This window comes from Pleurodeles waltl, chromosome 2_2 (assembly GCF_031143425.1).
Source record: "Pleurodeles waltl isolate 20211129_DDA chromosome 2_2, aPleWal1.hap1.20221129, whole genome shotgun sequence".
Taxonomy (NCBI): domain Eukaryota; kingdom Metazoa; phylum Chordata; class Amphibia; order Caudata; family Salamandridae; genus Pleurodeles; species Pleurodeles waltl.
This window is the reverse complement of record NC_090439.1, coordinates 818,837,537-818,861,391: the sequence shown is the minus strand read 5'-3', so window position 1 is coordinate 818,861,391 and position 23,855 is coordinate 818,837,537.

The following is a 23,855-nucleotide window of genomic DNA, read 5'->3' as shown; positions in this document are numbered from 1 at the left end:
GAAAAACACACGCCATACACACAACCAGCTGCAGATGAAAAACAATGGCACATGACACACGTCATAATAATGCAAGGATTACAATAAGGCAGTACTGAGAATGTATTGGATGGGAACAGCCACCAAATGAACCAATTGGATAACAAAGAGATATGTACAATTGTCCACAAAGGGCCAGTGCCCCGTCCAAAGTACTAAGGGCCCACATGGCCACAGGGCGCAGTCCAAGGCCCAACTTGTTTCCTGACAACATCTGCACAGAACTGTGTAGAGGCATCATTTTTGAAGTGGGCAGGCACCTCAGGGGGAAGGGGGATAGGGGGCACCTCATCCGAAGTCAGGAACTTGCCCACTGGTTCTGGATGGGCCTCCATGGACATTATCCTTTGCTGGGGAGTGCAAGGTCACAGTCTCTCAGGTGGGGTACTTGCCCACTGGTTCTGGAGGGGGCTCCATGCCCATTATCCTTTGCTTGGGAGTGCAAGGTCACAGTTTCTCAGGTGGGGGACTTTCCCACTGATTCTGGTGAGGGATCTTTGTACAGCAGTCCCTGGAGGGTGGCCTAAATGCCCTCTGGTGGAGGTGAGGGCTACACTGTCTCAGTTGGAGGTGAGGGCTCCGTGACCACTGGTGGTGGTGTAGGTATCCTGCCAGCCTCTCCTGGAGGTGAGGGCTGCAGTGTCTCAGCTGGTGAAGGTGCCTCCTGGGCAGCCTCTACAGGAGGCAAGGGCTGCTGTGTCTCAGCTGGGGAAGGTGCCTCCTGGGCAGCCTCTGCTGGAGGCGAGGGCTGCTGTGTCTCAGCAGGAGATGAGGGCCACCTGCCCACTGGTGGATGTGGTTCCCTGCCAGCCTCTGCAGGAGGTGAGACTGCTGTGTCTCAGCAGGGAAAGGGGCCTCCAGGGCAGCCTCTGTTGGAGGCAAGGGCTGCTGTGTCTCAGCTGGAGGTGAAGGCTTCTTCCCTTTCATTGCAGAAGGTAAGGTCCTCTTCCCTTTCATGGCAGGAGGTGAGGGCTTCTTCCCTTTCTTGGCAGGAGGTGGGGGTTCTTTCCCCTTCCTGGCTGGTGGAGTGGGATCCCTACCCTTCCTGGCTGGTGGAGTGGGATCTTTACCCTTCCTGGCTGGTGGAGTGGGATCCTTCACTGTCTTGCCTCCACGACTAGGAGGTGCCTCCACTGTCCCCACGGACTGTTTGGGTGAGGTGCCGGGCTGGGTCATTGGGACCCTGCTCTTACGGGCAGGATGGGGGAGAGAGGGAGAGGGAAAAGGTCAAGTTGGGCAAGGAAACGCTTCTTAGGGATGGTGGGGCGGGATGAGGGATGGGATTGGAGGTTGAGGGAGTAGTTGTTGGAGGAGTGCGTCTGCTGGATGTGGGTGCAGGTGCATGGGTAGTGTGCTGATGTGAGGTGCATGGCTGTTGGGTGTCTGAGTGCCTCCATTTGTGTCCTTTAGGAGAGGGGGGACAGACAGGGTGGGAGAGGACACAGGTGATGTATTGGATGGATGTTGTGGAGGTGTCTGCTAGGGAGGTGTGTGTGTTGCTTGTTGTGGTGATGCTGGTGTTGGATGTTGAAGCAGTGATTACAGGTGTGGACGTAACTGTGACGGAGATGGATGAGGAGGAGGAAGAGGGGAAGACAGTGGAGTCAGAGGATGTGGTTGTGTGTGCAGTTGTCTGGTGTTTGCGTGAGTGTTTGTGGACTGAAGTGTGGTGCCTGTGTTTGACTGTGCCACTCTTGTGTGCATACTCATCCATATGTGTGTATGGGAGGGGTTGGGGTTAAGGAGACTGGGACTGGGAAGTGGTAGTTGGAGGGGGGACGGTAGGAAAAGGGACAATAGCTGCAATAGAGGAGGCCAGAGCCTGAATCGATCTCTGTTGGGCCACCATTCCACAGTGGATGCCCTCCAGGAATGCATTGCATTGCTGCATCTGGGATGCCAGCCCCTAGATGGAATTCAGAATGGTTGACTGACCTACAGAGATGGATCGCAGGAGGTCAATAGCCACCTCACTCAGGGTAGCAGGGCTGACTGGGGCAGGGCCTTAGGAGCCTGGGGCGAAGGAGATGCCCACCCCTCTGGGTAAGTGGGCACGGGCAACTCGCTGAGCGGCTACCGGGAGGGCGGTGCTGGTATGGGGGTGGATGCAGCTGGCTTGGTCACATAGGTGTCCACCACCACCAGGGAGCTTCGGAGGAGGTATCTGAGTCAGTGTTGTCACCTCCTGTCTCTGCCATTGGTCATCCCCTTGGCCTTCATCCCACTGTTTCCCTCAGCGTTGGTGGACTCTGCCTCCTGGGTCCTGTGGAATGCAGCTCCCTCTGTCACCGGTGCCCTGCTCCTCTGCAAGATGATGCTAATGCACACATGAACAGGATGACAGAAGGAGAAAGGGGGGAGGGAGAGAAAGGGAGCACTGGGCCAATTACAGCATTAACACCACAGTTGGCATACACAGTACCGTCACACACAGGGATCAGGATTGCGCACTATGCTTGTACTGGCATTCAATTGGCTAGATGCCACAGCAAGATGAGGGCCAACCACCACCAACTGCACCCCTCCTGGGATCCACTAAGCCCTCTCTGACATGGAATGCAACCTAGCTAGTTTACTTGGATTTGCCATACAACCATTACCCTTGAGCTGGATCACACTGCAAAGTCTGACCTGGCATAAAAGGGGCACCCACTAACTCACACCTACCACCCGGATCCCGTGCCACCTACCAATTATTGTCGTAACGCCCACTGTACTCAGCCCCTTGTGGCTCCTGTGATGCCCTCAAGTGCCCATCCAGCTCTAGGTAGGCCACTGCCAATATGCGGGCCAACAGGGGGTCAGGTTCGGACGGGCACCCCTTCCTTGTTGGGAGACCACGCCAAGCTGGGTCTCCGTGGTCTACTGTGCCCAGCGTCTCAGGTCCTCCCACCTTTTCTGACAGTGGGTACTCTGCCTGCTGTAGACCACCAGGGTCCGCACGTCCTTGGCGATGGCATGTGACAATCCCTTCTTTTGATGGGCGCTGACCTGCAGAGGCGATACAGACAGGAGGACACCATTACACATACAATCCAGCCTGTCACACATATGACCCACCAATCATGTTTCCATCACCATTGGCACATACATCGCCCGGCGCTCACCATGTACACTACCACAAGACATTCCACCCTGATGACACGATGCTTGCACACACATCTCCATGATTTCTTCCCACATGCATCGTGCCCAAGGTGTACTCACCTGTTGGTCTGGAGGCCCATACAGCAGTCCATACTGGGGTAGGACCCCATCCGCCAGTCGCTCCAACTCCTCCAAAGTGAAGACAGGGGCCCTTTCCCCGGTCACACGGGCCATGGTAGGTTCCAGACACAGGGCACAGCAGCACACACATTTTAGGTGTTGGCCTGTGGAAAGTCAGGAAACAAGTGAGGCTTTAGATAGAAAATGGTGGTCACGTCCGTGCGGTGTACACCGTCATCACCGGGGCTGATCCCCATTGGCCACTGTACTCCAAAGGGCCCCATATTAACCAATGAGGAATTGCATGGCGGTGCAAGATCGTCTTCCGCCATGACGCCCAACATCGGTGGAGTTACCTCACTTCCACCTGTCCCAAATTAAGGACAGGCGGTCCCATTTCATGGTGGTGGACAACGAACAGATTAACCATAACTGCATCATTGCCTAGAATTGCACATACATTGCCATTCCCACTGTCCCATCACATTGATGCTGTATGTACACTGAGATTGTGGTTCCATTGTTCAAATTGTGACAGTCTACTCACTCGTGTGTCCCTTAGATACCTACAGCTACAGATGAATGTGAGGAGGAGACAACCCCCCATGTACAGACCCCTTGTGGACTTTGCTACACTGGAGGACAGGCACATTATACTCACCTATATACTGGACAGGTCCACAATCACAGAGCTGTGTGCCCAATTGGAGCCTGACCTTATATCAGCTATCCGTCATCCCACTGGAATCCCCCTCTTGTGCAAGTGCTATCAGTGCTCAATTTCCTGGCAACTGGTTCTTTCCAAGTGACAGTGGGCTTGGCAGCAGGAATGTCACAGCCAATGTCCTCAGTCGTGCTGGCAAGGGTTTTGTCTGCCTTGGTGAAACCTATGTGCAGCTACATTGTTTTCCCCCATGTGGAAGATTTGGCCACTGTGAAGGCAGGATTCTATGCAATGGGGCATATCCCCAATATTTTTGGGGCGATTGACTGTACACATATTGCGTTTGTGTCCCCTGCCAGAATGAACAGGTGTTCATGAATCGGAAGAGTTTCCATTCAATGAATGTGCAAATGGTGTGCCTGGTGGACCAGTACATCCCCCACGTCACTTCCAAGTATCCTGGGTCAGTGCATGACGCCTCTGTGCTGAGGAATAGCAGCATCCCAAATGTGATGGCCCAACTGCAGAGGCACAGAGTGTGGCTAATAGGTGAGCCAGAGTCACCACCCACTGTATGTCAGTGTATACCTTCAGGTGTTATTCCCATAGCATTGTGTTAGGCTAATGTTTGTATCTCAATACTTTCAGGTGACTCTGGCTACCCAAACCTATCGTGGCTCCTGACCCCTGTGAGGAATGCCAGGACAGGGGCTGAGAACCGTTATAATGAGGCACATGGGCGACCCAGAAGAATAATCAAAAGGACCATCGGCCTCCTGAAGGCCAGGTTCATGTGCCTCTATCTGACAGGTGGATCCTTGTGCTACTCACCCGGGAAGGTCTGCCAGATAATAGTGGCATGCTGCATGTTGCACAACCTTGCCTCTCATTCAAAGTTTGCCTTTTCTGCAGGAGGAGGAGGCTGGAGATGCACTTGTGGCAGCAGTGGACCCTGAGGACAGAGAGGATGAGGAGGCAGAGGATGAGGATGTGGACAACAGAACATCAGTTATACGTCAATACTTCCGATGACACACAGATGAGAATGTGGAACTGATCATTGCTCTGACTATTGATTTAATCTGTGTGACTGTAATATGATGGCATTCACTTCCTTTGCATCTCAACTTACTGTCACCTATGACTTGTCATTTTACAGATGTCGGTGATATGACAACCGTGTCCTGATGTGATTACTACAGACTGTTACAGGTCATTAATTGTATGCTATCACAGTGTTCAGATCATTTGCACCAGATGTGACTGCTTCCCTAAATGCACATCCTCAACACATAAAATACTATCAGTCAAGTTGTGTTCAAGAGTGTTTATTGTAGTGATATAAAATTGAGGGAAAAGTGCAATGGAATGGGTTGATTGCAGAGGAAAGTCCAGGGTATTGTTCCAGTCTGTTTGTAGTACAGGACCAGTGTCCAAAGGGCCATAGGAAGGGGAGCAAAGGCAGTTCAAAGTGTACAAGGTGACAGGGTGGGACACAATGGGACAATCAGGAGAGTCTCATTTCCTGGCAGTGGTCTTTGTTTTGGCAAGTGTCTCTGGCTTCTGTCTGGGTTGCAGGGAACGTTTATGGGGTGGTTAACCTTCTGCAGGGGGAGGTGTGCTGGTGGCCTGTGGATCCTGTGGCAGGGACTCCTGCCCACTAGCTGCAGCAGAAGTGGTGGTCTGGTCAATAGATTGGCTCGAGGTAGGGGCCTGCTGCTGTGCTGTCCATTCCCTCATGATGTTGCCCATGTCTGCTAGCACCCCTGCTATGGAGATCATGGTGGTGTTGAGGGCCTGCAAGTCCTCGCTGATATCCTTATGGTGTTCCTCCTGCAGCCGCTTGTTCTCCTGCATGTTGTCAAGGATCTGGCCCATCGTGTCCTGGGATTGTTGGTAGGCACCCAGGATCTTGGTGACTGCCTCCTGGAGAATCAGTTCCCTGGGCCTGTCTTCCACCTGGTGCACAGTGGTCCTCCCAGTGTCCCTGTTTCCCTGTGCCCCTGTACCCTGAATGGTGTGCCCACTGCCACTGACCCCAGGTCCCTGATTGTCTTGGGGGTGAGGTGTGGACTGGGGTCCCTGTACAGGTGGGCACACTGCTGATTGACGTGTCCTGGGGACAGAGGTGTGGGGACACTGGGTGGGTGCTGTGGTGTTGTATACTGATGCAGTAGGCTCTGTGGTGGACTGTGAGTGGGCTGGGGTGACTGACTGTCCAGTGGTCCCTGATGGGCCAGGTTGTTGATCCTGATGCTGAAGCCCAAAGTTTCTGTCATCACTGGGGTCATCTTCTGTTGGGGAACTGGCTTGTCGTGGTACCTCCTCTCCACTGACATTGGCTGGGGCACCTGCGGGGATGTAAGTGTTGTATTATGCTTCATGCCTGTGACATATTGTTCATCCCTGGCTTCCCTTCTATTGTTACTTTTGCCCTGCCATCTTGGTTTGGGTCTGTTGATGTATTGTGGGATTGTTAGTTCCCCTATGCTGTGCATGCTTTACTGATGGGTGTCCATGCAGGGCTGGGAGGGCTGTCCATGCATTGGTATTGCACGCAGGGCTTGGCATTGGGGTTTCTCATATGTGTAGGTGCAGTGTGTGGGATGGAGTGGAATGATGGGAGTGAGGGTGAAGGTGTGAGATGGCATGCAGAAATCGGGGTTGATAAGTAATAAATATTGACTCACCAGAGTCTAGTCCTCCGGGAACTCAAGTGAGTCCCTCAGGATGCAGTAATGCCATGACTTGCACCTCCCATGCTGTAAGCTGTGGGGGTCTACTGCCTGTCCTCTGTATCGTGAGCTGGTGCCTTGCTGCTATGGAACGTACCTTCCCCCTTAGGTTGTTCCACCTCTTCCTGATGTTGTCCCTTGTTCTTGGATGCTGTCCCATGGCGTTCACCCTGTCCACGATTCTCCGCCATAGCTCCATCATCCTGGCAATGGATAGTTACTGTACCTGTACTCCAAACAGCTATGGCTCTACCCTGACTATTTCCTCCACCCTGACCCGCAATTCCTCATCTGTGAAACAGAGGTGCATTTGTGGGGACATGGGTGTTGTGTGGTGTGTGTAAGTGTGTGGGTATTGTGGTTGGGGTGCGTAGTGGGGTGCGTCAGGGATGTATGGGTGTATGTGGTGTGTGTGTCTAGTTGTTGCAGTGGTCTTGGTGTTAGTCTGGTGGCAAAACTTTGCATTTGTAAAGGTTTGTGGGTGGCTGTTTTATAGTGCTGTTGATGTGTGGGTGTGGCGTGTGTATGAGTGTGAGGTGTGTGTTTTTGGTATTGGCCAATGTTGTGTGGCTTAGTATTTGGGTGTTCATTCTGAGCGCGCCGGTGTGTATCACCAATGGTTTAGCGCCAGTGAATGCCCGCCGTGGTGATCCATGGGTCATGATGTAGTGGACGTTGTTTTGTTGGTGTAACGGTATGGGTGTTGGTACTGACAGTTTAACACTGACCTTTGGGGTGGCAAATTTGTTTATGTGGCAGTATTCTGTCAGATTGGTCTGTGTGTGTCATTATATGGTGAACGGATATTCGCCACCGCGGTGGTATGTTGGCGCCCGTCACTGTGGCGGTATGTTCCGCCAATGCCACCATGAGGGCTTATGTTTTGCCATGATGTCAGGGAGGGCCTGTATGAACTGGGTGATCAGACCCAGTGGGCAGTGTATAAGTTGCTGGGAGAATGTGAAGGTTGGGGATAGTTCCATGGATAACAACAGACTTTCACATCCAGGGAGTGCTTTTATCTCCTCTTTACAGACAATGACTACTCCCACTTCCCTTTTGCCTTCTTCTCATTCCCACCTTGTGATTGCATTGCCATGTAGGAGGGTCATTACAACATCAGACATTGATTCCTCTTGTAGCCAGGTTTTAGTGAAGAACATTGCTACTAGTTACTCACCACTTAATCTACATTTTTTTTAACTGACAGCAATCTGCCAATAGCATGTCTACTTTTTCAACTATCCCTTTTTTTACCCTCCGATCTAACTCCATGTCCTTACTGAATATTACTCATTTTGCTGCATACTTTTGTTGTTACTGGCACCCACATACTGCATCATGGTTCACATCTGGATTTTGGGTCACAGTTGTATCCTCTGGTCAAGAGAATTTGCCATACATTGTGGTATTGACAGAGACCTCAGATTTCCCTATTTGGACATCACTTGGATTAGCCACAGAGTTATGAAGTAGCATCAATTGTTCCCAATCGTTGAGAGCATTTTGGAATGTGAGAACCCAGACCCCTAGACCGCCTGGTAGTATACTGTGGAGACAATGACTTAAGCACAATCACAGGGGTTAGACATGAAATCCAAATGAAGGAAGCCTTTTGTCAGTTGATATCTCTCTTTCCTCATACAACCTTTGTATATTTAAACATATGTCAAAGGCAAAAATAGCAATGGTCAACAATATTTTTTCCTAAAATAGAGTGTTAGAAATGATGTATCTGGTTGGCAGTCAGGTTGGCCCCTGCCCAAGCAAGGACCCTTACTCTAGTCAGGGTAAAGGAGAATCACCCTCAGTTAACCCTCCTTTACCCCCTTGGTAGCTTGGCACTTAACTTCAGAAGCAATGTGTAAAGTATTTGTTCCAACACACACAGTAAATACAGTGAAAACACTACAAAATGGACACCACACCAGTTTAGAAAAATAGGTAATATTTATCTAAATCAAACAATACCAAAATGACAAAAATCCAACATAAACAAGTTAAAATATGAATTCTCAAAAGAAATTGGGGGTCATTTTGACCTCGGCGGTCTTTTGCCAAGACCGCTGAGGGACCGCTGTGCGGAAGACCGCCAGTGTTGGCGGTTTGCCGCTCGGCCTATTATGACCGTTGGCAGCTCTCTGTCCTTTTTCGGACGGAGAGCCGCCAACAGCCATACTGGCGGGCGGCGGGGAAGTGGAGGTTGCTCCACCTCCACCGCCATGCCAACAGAACACCGCCCAGCGAATCACGTCCTGTGATTCGGCGTGGCGGTGTTCTGTTGACGGTGTGGTGTCGGCAGAGCAGCCCCCATGGCTCCCGTCCCCTCCCGGAGGATCGTCGGACCAGGTAAGTCGATCATCCGTGAGGGGAGGGGGGTGGGGGTGTTGTGTGTTGTATGCTTGCAGGGGTGTTGTGTGTTTGGGAATGAGTGCGTGTATGTCTGTAGGTTTGTCTGTATGGATGTGTGCGTGTATGTTTGAATGTGGGTGTGCGTGTCTGACTGTGTGTGGATGTTGGCATGTATGTCGGTGTGTGTGCGTGTATGTGTGTTGGTGGTGCCTGCGTGCGTGTCGTGTGTGCATGAGTGCTGTGATGTTGGGGCTCGGGGTGGGGAGGGGGTCCTGCCACCTTTGGGGGGTGGCAGGGGTGGTGGGGGGTGTAGGGGAGGGAGTCGGGGTGGGGGTGGGGTGTGGGGGAGATCCCTATCAGTGCCAGGGAAGGAATTCCCTGGCACTGATAGTGCTTACCGCCATGGATTTCATGGCGGTTTCAAACCGCATGAAATCCATGGCGGGCGGCTGGGTCCAAATACCGCCGGAGGTATAGGTCTCCAGCCCGGCGGGCGGAATGGAGAACCGGCGGATGACCATGGCGGTAACCGCCATGGTCATAATAAAAAAAAAATGACCGCCAGCCTGTTGGCGGTCTTACCGCCGCTTCTCCGCCTTCCGCCAGGGTCATAAAGATCCCCTAAGAGTCTTAATCCTCAGAAAACAGTGAGAATGCTGTTGTTACACAAAGCACCTGGTTAGAGTAAAAAAATAAAGCTGCAAGGCAAGCATGTGTCGGAAAAGGCAGCGATGCGTCGATTCCTTCCTTGCACTGGAGGCTGTGTGTCGTTTTCTTCTCCAAACAAGTAGGCGATACGTTGTTTCTTCTCCCTCGCAAGAGAGTGATGCCTCGATTTACAGATGGAGCACCTCGGATCCGCGCAGAGTCAGGTTGACTTTGATGCCCAGGGAAAATGTGTGGAAAATCCTGTCACACTGTGTTAGAAAACTTCGCTGGGTGGGGTTTGTTTTGTTATCAGCTGCTGCAAGTGGATGTTGTGCATCGTTTCTCCAGCTGCGATGTGTCGATCTCCCTGCCGCGATGCAGGTGGGGCATCGATTTTAGCCGAGAGGCCGGCGGAGCATCGTTTATCAGCCGCGTTGTAGATGGTGTGTGGTAAATTTCCCCGCACTGCATTCTGCACGTGGATTTTCAGCTCTTGCCTGCAAACTTCACCTTTTAAGGGCCCAGGGACTGAATAGGGCACCACTTGGCAGGCAGGAGTCTCAGCAGAGAGTCCAGGTGTTAGCAGAGACAGTCTTTGATGGCCCTGAGACTTCAAAACAGGAGGCAAGCTCAGTTCAAGCCCTTGGAGCTTCTTCTCAAGCAGGAATGCACAACAAAGTCCAATCCTGGTCCCCTTCCTTTCACAGGCAGAAGCAGCAACTGCAGGATAGCCCAACAAAGCACAGCCACAGGTGGGGACAGCACTTCTCCTCAGCTCTTCAGCTCTCCTCCTTGGCAGAGGTTCCTCTTGAATCCAAAAGTGATCTAATTTTCAGGGGTTTTGGGTCTAATACTTATACCCCTTTCTGCCTTTGAAATAGGCATACTTCCAAGGAAAGTGTCTGTTGTTCACAAGATCCTACCAGGGGGGTGGAGACTGCATTGTGTGAGGGCAGGCACAGCCCTTTTAGGTGTGAGTGACCACTCTTCTCTCCCCTCCTAGCACATATGGCACATCAGTATATGCAGGCTACACCCCAGCTCCATTTGTGTCACTATCTAGAGTAGAAGTACAAACAGCCCAACTGTCAAACTGACCCAGACAGGGAAACCACAAACAGGCAGAGTACCACTATGGTTTAAGCAAGAAAATGCCTACTTTCTAAAAGTGACATTTTCAAACTATCAATCTAAAAAACAACTTCACTAAAAGATGTATTTTTAAATTGTAAGTTCAGAGACCCTAAACTTCAACTTTCTATCTGCTCTCAAAGGGAATCTGCACTTTAATAATATTTAAAGGCAGCCCCGTGTTAACCTATGAGAGAGATGGGCCTTGCAACAGTGAAGATTGAATTTAGCAGTATTTCATTGTTAGGACATGTAGCACACATCAGCACATGTCCCACCTTTAACATATACTGCATCCTGCCCATGGGGCTACCTAGGGCCTACGTTAGGAGTGCCCTACATGTATAAAAAGGGCATGTTTAGGCAAGTCAAACTGGCAGTTTAAAACTGCACACATAGACACTGCAGTGACAGGTCTGAGCCATGTTAACAGGGCTACTAATGTGGGTGGCACAACCAGTGCTGCAAGGCCACTAGTAGCATTTGATTTACAAGCCCTGTGCACCTCCAGTGCACTATACTAGGGACTTACTAGTAAATCAAATATGCCAATCATGGATAAGCCAATTACACATACATTTTACAGAGGAGCACTTGCACTTTAGCACTGGTTAGCAGTGGTAAAGTGCCCAGGGTATCAAAAACAGAGTCCAGCACACATCAACAACCTGGGAAGCAGAGGCAGAAAGTTAGGAGAGACGACACCATGGATGCCAAGTCTGAATAGAGAAAACCCAAAAACATGTTAATAAAACAGTTTCTAAACTTCTCTGTGTCAATGGGATGGGTTCCATTTATCATTATGACTTGTGTTTTGATATGCTAGGTTTCTACAGGTGGGATGGATTGCACTTCACTGCAGAAAGAAACAGGATCTTCCTTAATAACATCAAGGAATGCATCCAGTTGTTTATCTAAGTCAGGGGTCTCCAACCTTTTCTGTAATAAGAGCTACTTAAGTTTAACACAAAAAGCACCCCGAACTACTAATAGTAGTGTTGTAACAGTGTCCACATCAGACATTATTACTTTATTGGCCACCTGTGCAAGATTACCAATATTGATTGCTTCGTGTATCAGGTTGCATGCAATAATGTAAAAAGAGACTGTCAATTTTGAATGCTTCTACATGAGTAATACATAACAGACATAGCTGCAATATCCCTGATACCAACTTATTTCTACTGGTACTTAAGTCTCCCCTACATCACTTGATTTAACACTCAAATTTGAACTTTAAATATATTGAAAATTCAACCATTTACTGCAAACATCAACATGATTTTTAAAAATACACACAATTTTGTCTCACATATAGATTCTCAAGCTTGGTTTACATACATTAATTCAGCCAAGGAAAACTTCTAAGTTAGTAGGATGGGCTGCACATAGGAGAGCTACTTATAAGTAGTTGTAGAGCTACTGATACTTCATGAGGTTCTCGCTGGTGAAGCCTGAACTAAATGGACTCTACACACTATAAACACAACAGAAAACAACTCCTGCTGGACTCCAGCAGGATCGGGAGCAGCTAAACAGCATCCTATGAGTGTACATTTGTCCATCTCCCAGAAGTGTCTCACAAGCTCATACTTCTAATCTACAGTAACAGGTTGAGAACTTTTCAGAGTACACTTTGCAGAGGGACTAACTTCTCTGCAGAGACCTCTTCGCAGGGTGACAGGTGTGCATATTAGGGTGTAGAGAGGGACTAGCCTTTCCACTGACCGTTCCCCAGGGTGACGGTCATGCATGTTAAAGTCAGCTGAGGGACTAGCCTCTCTTCTGACAGCTCTGTCTTGGGCAACATATTTGCCCAGTAGACTGTGGGAATGAACTAGCTTCTTCACCGAGACCTCTCTCTTGGTGACATAGGCATAGTAGAGTATGGGGAATGACTGACCTCTTTGCTGAGACCCTGCCAGAATCTGATATTGTGAGTAGCAGGGTGTGGGTAGGAACTGGCCTCTCCAATGAGACCATCACCAGGGTGATGTCATATGTAATAGTGGGTGAGGAGGGACTGGCCTTTCTGAAGGTGATGTACATAGTAGCATGTGGAGAGGAGCTGACCTCCTCTCTTAGAGACCTCTGTCTTGGGAAACAGGTATGCATAGCAGTGTGTGAGATGAGACAGGCCTTTCCAGTGAGTCCTCTACAAGGTGATGGTCATGCATAGTAATGTGTGCGGAGGGATTAGCTTCTCTGCTGAAAGCTCTGTTTTGAGTGACCGATGTGCATAGTCAAGTGTGGGAAAGGGACTAGCCTTTCCGTTGAGAGATCTATCTTAGGTGAACTATGTGCACAGTAGAGCTTAGGGAGGGACCAGCCTCTCTGCTGAAACACCTCCCCAGGGTGATGGTATATGTAGTAGCATGTGAGGAGGGACTGACCTCTCCACTCAGAACTTTGTCTTGGGTGAAAGGTGTGCATAGTAGGATATGGGGGCGCCCAGGCAGATGTGCATGCATAGTAGGGTGTGCAGATGGACTAGCCTTTATGCTGAGAGCTCAGTCTTGGACAATACCTGTGTATAATAGAGTGTGGGGATAGACTAGCCTTTCCAGTGAGAGCTCCATCTTGGGTGGCACATGTGCATAGTAGAGGGTGGTGAGTGTCTAGCCTTTTTCCCATTGACACCTTTCCCAGGGTGATGTTGTGCGTACAATTGTGTGGGGAGAGACTGGCCTTTCTGCACAGACCTCTGTCCTGGATGACAGGTGTACATAGTAGGGTGTGGGAAGGGAATAGCCTCTCCACTGAGACCTCACTCCAGGGGGACAAGAGTATGAAGTACCATCTGGAGGAGTGACTGGACCCTCTCCTGTGATCTCTACCCAGGGTGATGGGCATGCATAGTAGGGTAAGGAGGTATTGACCTATATGCTGAGAGTTCTGTCTTGGGCAACATATGTGCATAGTAGTTTCTGGGGAGGGAATAGCCTCCCAACTGAGATCTCTTTATTGGGAAACATATGTGCATAGTAGAGTGTTGGAAGTGCCAGGCCCCTTTGCTGTGACCCCTGCTCAGGCTGATGTTGTGCATAGTAGAGTATGGGGAGGGACTGGCTTCTCCTCCCCAGGGTGACGTCATTAGTAGTAGCATGTGTGAAGGGACTCACCTTACTGCTGAGACTCCTCCCCAGGGTGATATTGCATGTAGCAGTGTGTGTAGAGAGACTGGCCTCTCCACTGAGACCTCTGTCTTGGGCACCAGGTGTGTGTAGTAGGGTGGGGGAAGAACTGGCCTATCTGCTGACACTCCTCTCCAGGGTCTCAGATGTGTGTAGTAGGGTATGGAGAGGGACTGCCATCTCTGGTAAAACTTCTATCCAGACTGATGGCCATCCATAGTAGTGTATGCAGAGGGACTGGTCTCTCTGCTGACAGCTCCGTCTTGGGTGACATGTGTGCATAGTAGAGTGTGGGGCAGGACTAGCCTCTCCACCGAGAGCTCTATCTTAGGTGACATATGTTAACAGTAGAGTGTGGGGAAGGATTGGCCTCTGTGCTGAGATTCCTCCTCAGGTTGATGTCATGCATATTAGCATGTTGGGAGGGACTGGTGTCTCTGCTGAGACCTTTGTCTTCGGTAATGGATGTGCGTAGTAGGGTGTGGGGAAGGACTGGAATCTCTGCTCCGACCCCTACCTAGGGTGATGTCATACACAGTATTTTGTGGGGGAGACTGCCCTTTCCACTGAAACCCCTCCACAGGGTGAGAGGTGCGAGTAATGGGGTTTGGGCGAGAAGGTACAGATGTGCATAGTAGGGTGTTCAGAGAGACTGCTGAGAGTTCAGGCCAGGGCAACATATGTGCATAGTAGGTTGTGGGGAGGGACAAGTCTCTCCACTGAGACCTCGTTCTTGGGCTACATACGTACATAGTAGAGAGTGGGAAGGGACTGTCATCTCTGCTAAGACCTCGTCCCAGGCTGATGTTATGTGTAGTAGAGTGTGGGGAGGGTCTGGCCTCTTCACTGAGTCCCCTCCCTAAGGGGATGATGTGCATAGTATCTTGTTGTAAGGGACTGGCCTCTCTGCTGAGAACCCTACCTAGAGAGATGTCTACACATAAGAACATGGGGAGAGACTGTCATCTCTGCTGAGACCTATTCTTGTCAGGTGTACATAATACAGTGGGGGGAGGAACTGGTCTCTCCACTGATATACTCCCCAATGTAATGTAAGTGTCTGCCCTCTCTAGTGAAACTCCTTCCCAGGGTGATAGCCATGCATAGTAGTGTGTGCAGAGGAATGTGCCTCTCTGCTAAGAGTGCTGTCTTTTGGTGACATAGGTGCACAGTAGAGTGTGGGGAGGCACTAGTGTCTCAACTGAGAGCTCTATCTTGGGTGACTTGTGTGCATAGTAGAGTGTGGGGAGGGACTGTCATCTTCGATCACAACACCCCTTAGGGTGATATTGTGCATAGAAGGGCATGGGAAGTGAATGCCCTCTCCACTGAAACCCCTCCTCAGGGTGACAGGTGTGCTTGGTAGGTTGCAGGAAGAGACTGGCATTTCTGCTGAAACCCCATTTTAGGGAGATGGGCATGCTTTGAAGGGCATGTGGATGAACTAGCCTCTCTGCTGAAAGCGTTCTCTTGGGTGACATGTGCATAGTAGAGTGGACAGGCCTCCCCGCTGACACCCCTCCCCAGGAGGATGTTCTGCATACTACAGTGTGGGGAGGGAATGGCCTCACCTCATAGGCCACACTTTGACCTCTTACTTTGATGATCAGACTGTAGATTGTAGTTTCTGGGGAGGGACTTGCCTCTCCGTTCAGAGCCTTCCTCAGGATGATGGCTCCGCATAGTAGGGTATGTGTAAAGACTAGCGTGTCTGCTGAGAGTTTTGTCTTGTGCAACATATGTGCACATAGCATGTGGGGACCGAGGTGATACTGTACAGAATAGCATGTGGGAAGTGTGCTGGCCCCTCCACTGAGACACTGCTTGAGGGTGATGTTGTACAGAGTAGCATGTGGAGAGGGACTGTCTTTCCCACTGAGACCTCTATGTTGGGCAACAGGTGTGCAGAGTTGTCTTCAGGAAGGGAACAACTTCTCTGCTAAGACCCCTAACTAGGGAGACAAGTGTGCATGATAAGGTGTGAGGAGGAACTGGCCTCCCTGTTGCGAGTTCTGTCTTGGGTGACATACTGTATGTGCATAGAGGAGTATGTGGAATAACTGGCCTCCCCACGGAGACCCCTCTCCAAATTGATATTGTGTGCAGTAGCATGTGGGAAGGGACAGGCCTATCCACTGATGTCTTTGCCTTGGGGTATGGGTGTGCATAGTACCATGTCGGGAGGGACTGGTGTCTCCACTCAGATCCCTTCCCAGGGTGATAGGCATGCCGAGGAGGGTGTGCAGAGGGACCGACTTCTCTGCTGAGAGATCTGCATTGGGCAACATATGTGCATAGTCGAATGTGGTGCAATGGTTGTCGCGTTTGCTCGAGTTAGAGCTATTAGCGTTGTAAACTAGAGGACGTGTGGCAATTTATATGTGCAGCCGCTACAAATCTCAAGGGAGGGGTGGGCGGGGTGTGGATGGGGACAGGGGAAACTTAGAAAAATATTTTTTTTTTAAACTAGCGTGATTGCAGTGTGTAAAACCCAGACAGATCACTCTCTGTAGCAAAGAAAGAGAAAAAGTAGTCCAGAAGCCATGCTGAAAACATGGAGCCTGGTATGTTTACCGGTGCGCTCGAGGAGGGCTAAACACCGGAAAAGGCATGAGTGTGCATGCCTTTCACTAATGAAATGAAGTGAATTTTAAAAGGCAAGCCCACTAACCAACCAAACTGATGGGTGTGACATGGGTGTGGTTGAAAACCCACAGAGAGATTGCAACTGAGACGATCAACCCTAAAAATGAGAAATACTATCGAACGGCGTTTCAAAATTCTATAAGGTAAATGTTAATGTTTGGATGTGTTTGATACTCTCCAGAAAACAAATCTGTTACATCATTAGTTCACTGTATTTTGGACAAAGTGTGCAATCAAAGACAAATTGCCTCTAATAACGCTTGATCCACAGTCCGATGGCAAAAAAGTAGAGTTTTTAAGGAAGTACACATGGAAGTACAGAAGTACACAGCATCCTCAGCGCTAAGTTATTTCACAAACACGTAATTTGAATAATATGTATAAAGATTGGATATTGAAGTGTAACATTCCTTTATGCGCAGCATAACAGTTTTTTTTATCATATTGAGAAACAAAAAGCACAATGTAGGGCTCACGTGTAGGAGGTATAACAATCTGAGAAAAGGGCGATCAATGCTCATTCATGGGCGTGCTACTTTTGAAGTGTACCAAAAAGTCATGTAATGAAGATGTGATGGACTGTAAGATTCTCTACTGTTGGTATATTCCTCCTTCCATTTCCCCTAACCTTTTCTTTCATTGATTCCTTCTTTGGAATCTTCAGTTAGAGCTCAATTAGAATTCTGGAATTCCTGTCAGCTAGCTGCCTGGCAAGAACTGAGACGCACCTATGTTGTACTCCTAATACATATTTCAACTCACATCACCTGCGGCACCTCCTTTTTACAGGTGGCGAGGAAGGAATGCTGCGTAGGGGACAGCGTCTAACTTCTACATAACTTGCGTTCATTTGGGATGTGGAGATCAGATGAATGATGAAGTTTACCCTGTATTGAAAACTGGACAACACATATTTCTTCTACGGATAAAGGATTAGCATCTATTAGGTCATCAGCTGCCATTCACGTTACTTGCTATGCCATGTATTGTACACGCAGCCTCAGTAGTATTCCACAACCAAGTAAAGCATAGATTCACGAGGACTCTTGCTGGATTGTATAAGAGAGCGAATAGTCCATGCAGTATTGGCTATGAGGTCGATACTGGCGCATGCTGTTTTTTTAAATCTTAGTCCAAGCATCGATTTTCTCAAAGGAAAAATATTTGAAGTCAAATGCTGGTTCAACAGGCAAAGGTTTACTTTCGATGTTGTGTAGTTGAGTTGTGTACAGCAGTGAAAGGGTCACCTGTTCTTTATTGGTGTCCAGAGGATAGGTTGGCGGTTCCTCTATGGATTTAGTCTACTCCTATGCACCATATGCGTCATTTGCAGGGGTATAGGCATGAACATTATACATTTTACATTTGTTAAATATGAATGTCATTGTAATTCTCATTAACTCAAAATGCGAACAGAACGAGAAGAAATGAGTTATACATAGGATTTTTAACAACATGATATTAAAACGAAATATAATTTAAGTGCGCTTGGAGTTCACTTACACAGTCAAATCATAATTCTGAGTACTCTAACACAAAAAAACTTGGATTGGTGTGTAAGACTGCTTTGATCAGTTGTCTGTATCAATGCCCCTGTGGTGATAAAGGTAAGTAAGATAATATCTGCCTAAAGCAATGCTAATTATTTGCGGGAAGTTTAGCTGATGAGGTTGATTCTTTCCTCGAGCAGAGGACAACGGGATGCCATTATGGGACTAGTAACAACTAAACAGGGTACAAGGTATCATCTATGTGAAAGGAGCAGTTGACATTTTATGTTGACCTATAATAAAGTTAATTTAACCTTGAAGTCAATACGTGCCCAATGCAGAATCTTCACATGACTGCGTACATAAATGTTCTCCTAACCCTATAAAGGGCATTTTAACATCTAATTTTTACTCTTGTGAATCCTTGCCATGGCAAATTAAGTTTAGAAGGGTGTGTACCTACTACATTTTTTCCATTAATTCAATCAAGGTGAGACATTCTCACTGCCCAATCTCTTTTAAATGTTGTGGCTTCTTCTCAAAATATTTGCTTTTTTCTGCAAAATACCATGTGTGGATGTGGTGAATCCAGGAAGCAAAAGTATCATTGCACGTAGTGCACTGAGAAATGCCAGCCACCATACATAGGGACAGTTCTCAAGTCAGGTGTCAGTACTGTTGGAAGGCTGATTATTAGTAGGGGTAAGTGCACACTTACCACTAGCAATAAGGCCATCAATTCAATGTTAGGTCCAGTCAATGTCTCAAAACATCAGCCCCTGGCTGAACTCCTGGTACCTTTGCAACGAGCAGGCAGGCTCAACTTAGGAGACAGGTATGTTGAGTATTTAAATACGCCATTACAGTAAATAAGTAAGACACAACACATAATAAAAATACTACACCAATTTATAAAAATAGAAAATATTTTATCTTCAAAATGACACAAATAAGACAAAAATCCAAAAGAGAGAACAAGAGACATGAATATTTAAAGATTAAATTAAAAAAATATGCTTTCTAGTGCTTAGAAATCAATAGCACCAACCGGGGATATCTGGTTGTGTTAGACCGGCACCAAGTCACAATTTGAGGGAAATCGTGATGGATCCCTGCTCAGATATATTGAGCAGGAGGCCTCGATCAAAATTGAACCTTCTCACTTTGAACATGTTTTGAAGCTTTTCTCTCTCTACGTCATGCGGCCCTCTCCAGCAAGCCTATTTAGAAGCAACTTCATTGGATTGCTTTTCAGTGAGGCCTCGGTCAAATCCTGGAAGTCTGGAGCTCTGGAACTTTCAGCAGAGCATACCTGAAATTCAGTCTGGGTCGAGTCGAAGGTAGTCGGCTTGACTCATGACGTTCGGTCAGTCCACTTATGGAGTTTTTCCCAAAGTTGCTCTAAACTTCTCCACATTTGTGAAACTTCTTCCTGAAGTTCCTCTTGAGGGTCCAAATTGCCCAAAACACAAATCCAAGGGTACTTGAAGGCTGAGATGGTCCTTAGAAGTTTGAGACTTCAATTCCCTGGCCAAAACACTAAAAATCCACTGCCGGCTAGGGACTCCTGCCTGCAGGCACTCTCCATGGCTAGTGACAAATTGGCCATTTTTAGGGGTGAGCGCAAAGCATTCCGTCCCTCTTCTAATCTCTCTTTAGGGGGATTTTAACCACGCCCATGTAACGTCAGTTACTTTCACTGGTTCCTGGGATTTCTAAAATCTGCTTGTTTTCTTTTGTGAAAGGCATGCATACATCATGCCTTTTCCGTTGTTTAGCCCTCCTTGATAGCAGTGGTAAACAACTGGAAACATACAGGCTCCATGTTTTCGTGGTGGTTTTTTAAACACTTTTTTCTCTTTAATTCTCAGCGCTCGTTTTCATTTTTTCATTTAATGTGGCAAGAAAAGTCCGGTTAGGAGTTTACAACGCTAATAGCACTAACGCGACGTAATGCGAGATCAGTTGCATTGCAAATGCTTGTTCTTATCAAATCCTGGTGTGCACGTGATGAAGTGGATGATTTATGTTTTTTGCTCACAGAGTATTCATCCCAGATTGCGTCTCGATGAATCTTATCGCATTGGGCTTCTCTGTCTTTACGTAATTGCATTATGAATCTATGTAAATATTTTTACAGCTCACACGATCATTATTTCAAGCATTTATGGAACAGCTAAATCAAATATTGTCACGAAACGAGCACATATTTGGTAGATATACGTCTAAAAGTTCTGACCCCTCTTCACCTCACTTAAGTCGAAACTACTGTTTTTACACAAAAAATATGAATGTCATGTGTACTGGGATATCCACGTTATCTACTTTTTATGTTGTATTCCCAGCATACTGCACTAAACCTGCTGTTAACCACCAGCATTTGGCAACAATGTTAAAGATGTAAACTTTAACAGCTGAATTTACTGCAGTGTGGTGGTTTGCCAGCTCTTACTTCAGTCGCACATATGCACTGTTAGTTTTGGGAACAGTGGATTTCTGTTGGAAACCTCAAGTGCAGTCTGGAGGACTGTGAAAGATAAAGAGGGAGTTTTAGTGGATTTCTCATTCAAAGTAAATTCACCTTTTCAATTGTAGTTCTCGTTCATTGCTTCATTTGGAAAATATTAAGCGCCACTGTGCTGTTGCCCAAAACGTTTCTCAGACGCCTGCAGCCAGCGCTGCTGAATGTCAGGTTTGCGAATACCAAGGATTTATAGTCTTCTTTCCATCTCAAAACTCTTTCATCCACTACCGTACCACACCCTCCCCTTTCCTCACTCTCCTGCCGGCGGTTTTTCATTCTTGCTTTCTCCCTTTTCTCACCGTATTTCTGTCATTCTGTTACTCTCGCTTTCACCCTTGCCTGGCTTTTTAACTTCTGTTCCAGATTAAAGTCTCATTAATGAAAAATAAGTCCTGGACTACAAAAATGAGTGTTGGAGATACCCATTTGTAAACCCCAAGCTCACATTTAGCACTGTTCGTGTCCCAGATAACATACCTATATGTATATCTAAAATTAAGTAATTTTTACGTGAAAAGGGCTGCTAAATGTTATTATTCAATCCAAGATGCCATTAACTATGCATGCATCATAAAATAAGGCCTCACTTCAGAGTATTCCTAAAAATAGTTGCAAAAATATATTTTGACCTGCTTCATGTTGTTAGGAGGGTCAGTACAGTTAAGGCATGGAATGTTGCACACTCATTTCTCCTTTCTCCTTTGAATCATGTAGACCAATAACATTGAGTATGTTAGAAATGGGTTCTTTGGTTGGCAGTCAGGTTACCCCCTGTCCAAGCAAGGACCCTCACTCTAGTGAGGGTAAGTCACACACAATCCAAATTATCCTGTGCCCACCCTCTGGTAGCTTGGCACTAACCAGTCAGGCTTTAATTAGAAGGCAATGTGTAAAGTATTTGTGCAATAAATCATGCAATAACACAGTATAACACCACAAAAATACACCATACAGTGTTTAGAAAAATATAGAATATTCATCTGGTTTAAATACAGGTCAAATTATCAAGATTTGTTAAGTATACGTTGAAATATCACTTCAAATAATGATAAAAAGAGTTTTTAGTCTTTAAAAAGAAACAAGTGTCTCTTGCAAGCACAAAGTACCTGGTTTGTGTCAGAATTTTCCACAAGGGGCCGCAGAGGAGGAGATGCGTGGAAAACGTGGAGGTATGCGTCAATTTCTACGGGCGCACACAGATAATATGTAGATAATTTTCCACCTAGGGAAGCCTTTACGTTGATTTCTGGTGCGCTGAATTGGATCCTCTTCGGGTTGCGGGGTATTCGGATGCCCCGGGGACGATGCAGAGAAATCCTGGGCAGCGCAGGACGAAGTCACAGGAGCTGCGTTGATCCGGTGAGCGATGCAGGAGAAATTTATGTCGCACGGCAGGTGCTGCGTTGATTCTTCTTGCAGGAAGTCGGGCTGCGTCATGCTGGCTCGGCTATGCGTAGATCAAGTGGGCTGTGCATCGAAGTTCCGGTTGCAACGCTGGCACTGCGTCGATCTCCTCTCGGGGAGCCGGGCTGCTTCGTTCCGGTTTGGCGTGCAGTGAATTTCTCACCGCAATGCAGGCTATGCGTCGTTTCTGGCAGGCTGTGAGTCGAATTTTCACCGCACTAGAGTTCTTTGCAAGATGAAGCCTTTTTGGTCCTGAGACTTCAAGGAACAGGAGGCAAGCTCTATCCAAGCCCTTGGAAAGCACTTCTCAGCAGAGCCAGAGGGCAGCAAGGCAGCAGCAAGGCAGCAGGGCAACAGCAGGGCAGCAGTCCTTTGCAGAAAAGCAGTCAGGTAAGTCCAATGGGCAGCCAGGCAGTTTCTCTTGGCAGGTTGCAGGGTCTGGTTCAGAGTTACTTCACAGTGGTATCTTGTCCAGAAGTGTTTGAGTTGCTAGGGTCAGAGGCCCTGTTTAAATACCCAAATGTGCCTTTGAAGTGGGGGAGATTTCAAAGAGTGGCTTAGAAGTGCACAAGGTCCCCTTTCAGTTCCATCCTGTCTGGTAGGGTCTCAGTAGGGTGTTTGGCAGTCCATTGTGTGAGGGCAGGCCACTGTCCTTAGACATGTAAGTGTCAGGTCCTCCACCCTCCCAGCCCAGGAAGACCATTCAGTATGCAGATGGGCTCAGGTGTGACCGAGCATCCTGTGTTTGGGGTTGTCTGAGTGAAATGCACCAGAGAGCTGTCAAGTTACCTAGCCAGACGTGGATTGTAAGACACGGAAGGATTTAAGTGCAGAGAAATGCTCACTTTCTAAAAGTGGCATTTCTAAAATAGTAATATTAAATCCAACTTCAGCAGTCAGCAGGATTTTGTGTTACCATTCTGGCCATACTAAATATGACCGTGTTACTCCTGTCAGATCAGAATCTACCACTTAAACAGTACATGAGGGTAGCCCTAAAGTTAGCTCATGAAAGGAGGAGGCCTCACAGCAGTGTAAAACGAATTTAGGAGTTCTACACTACAAGGACATATAAACTACACAGGTATATGTCCTGCCTTTTACCTACAAGGCACCCTGCCCTATGGGTTACCTACGGCCTACCATAGGGGTGACTTATGTGTAGAAAAAGGGGAGTTTAAGGTTTGGCAAGTACTTTTAAATGCCAAGTCGAAGTGGTAGTGAAACTGCACACACAGGTTTTGCAATGGCAGGCCTGAGGCATGGTTAAGGGGCTACTTATATGGGTAGCGCAATCAGTGCTGCAGGCCCACAAGTAGCATTTAATCTACAGGTCCTGGGCACATGTAATGCACTTTACTGGGGACTTACAAGTAAATTAAATAAGCCAATTGGGTATGAACCAATGTCACCATGTTTTAAGGGAGAGAGCATATGTACTTTAGAACTGGTTAGCAGTGGTAAAGTGCACAGAGTCCTAAGGCCAGCAAACATGAGGTGAGAAAAATGGAAGGAGGAAGGCAAAACGTTTGGGAGTGACCCTCCAGAATGGCCATTTCCAACAGATTACATGCAATAAACGGTAAAATCGAGATGACTCCTTCTCAAGGTTTGTTTCTTAGAAGAAACACTTCTCCCTGCCTTTTCCGTGAATCAATTTTTCTTTTCAAGCTTTCACAAATATTCTAATTTTCTCAATTTCAACTTCCATGCCTAGAACAATCAGCTTTCTTACTCTAGCCCTATTGTTTTCTTAATTTCTGAAAGGAAGAATGTTTTTTTGTTCTCCCCAAGAAACAGTCTTCCATCCAAATACGCGTTAATAGCTTCCTCCCCATTTAACTGCACATAGGTCCTGTTGTTATTTATATCCTAGTTTGG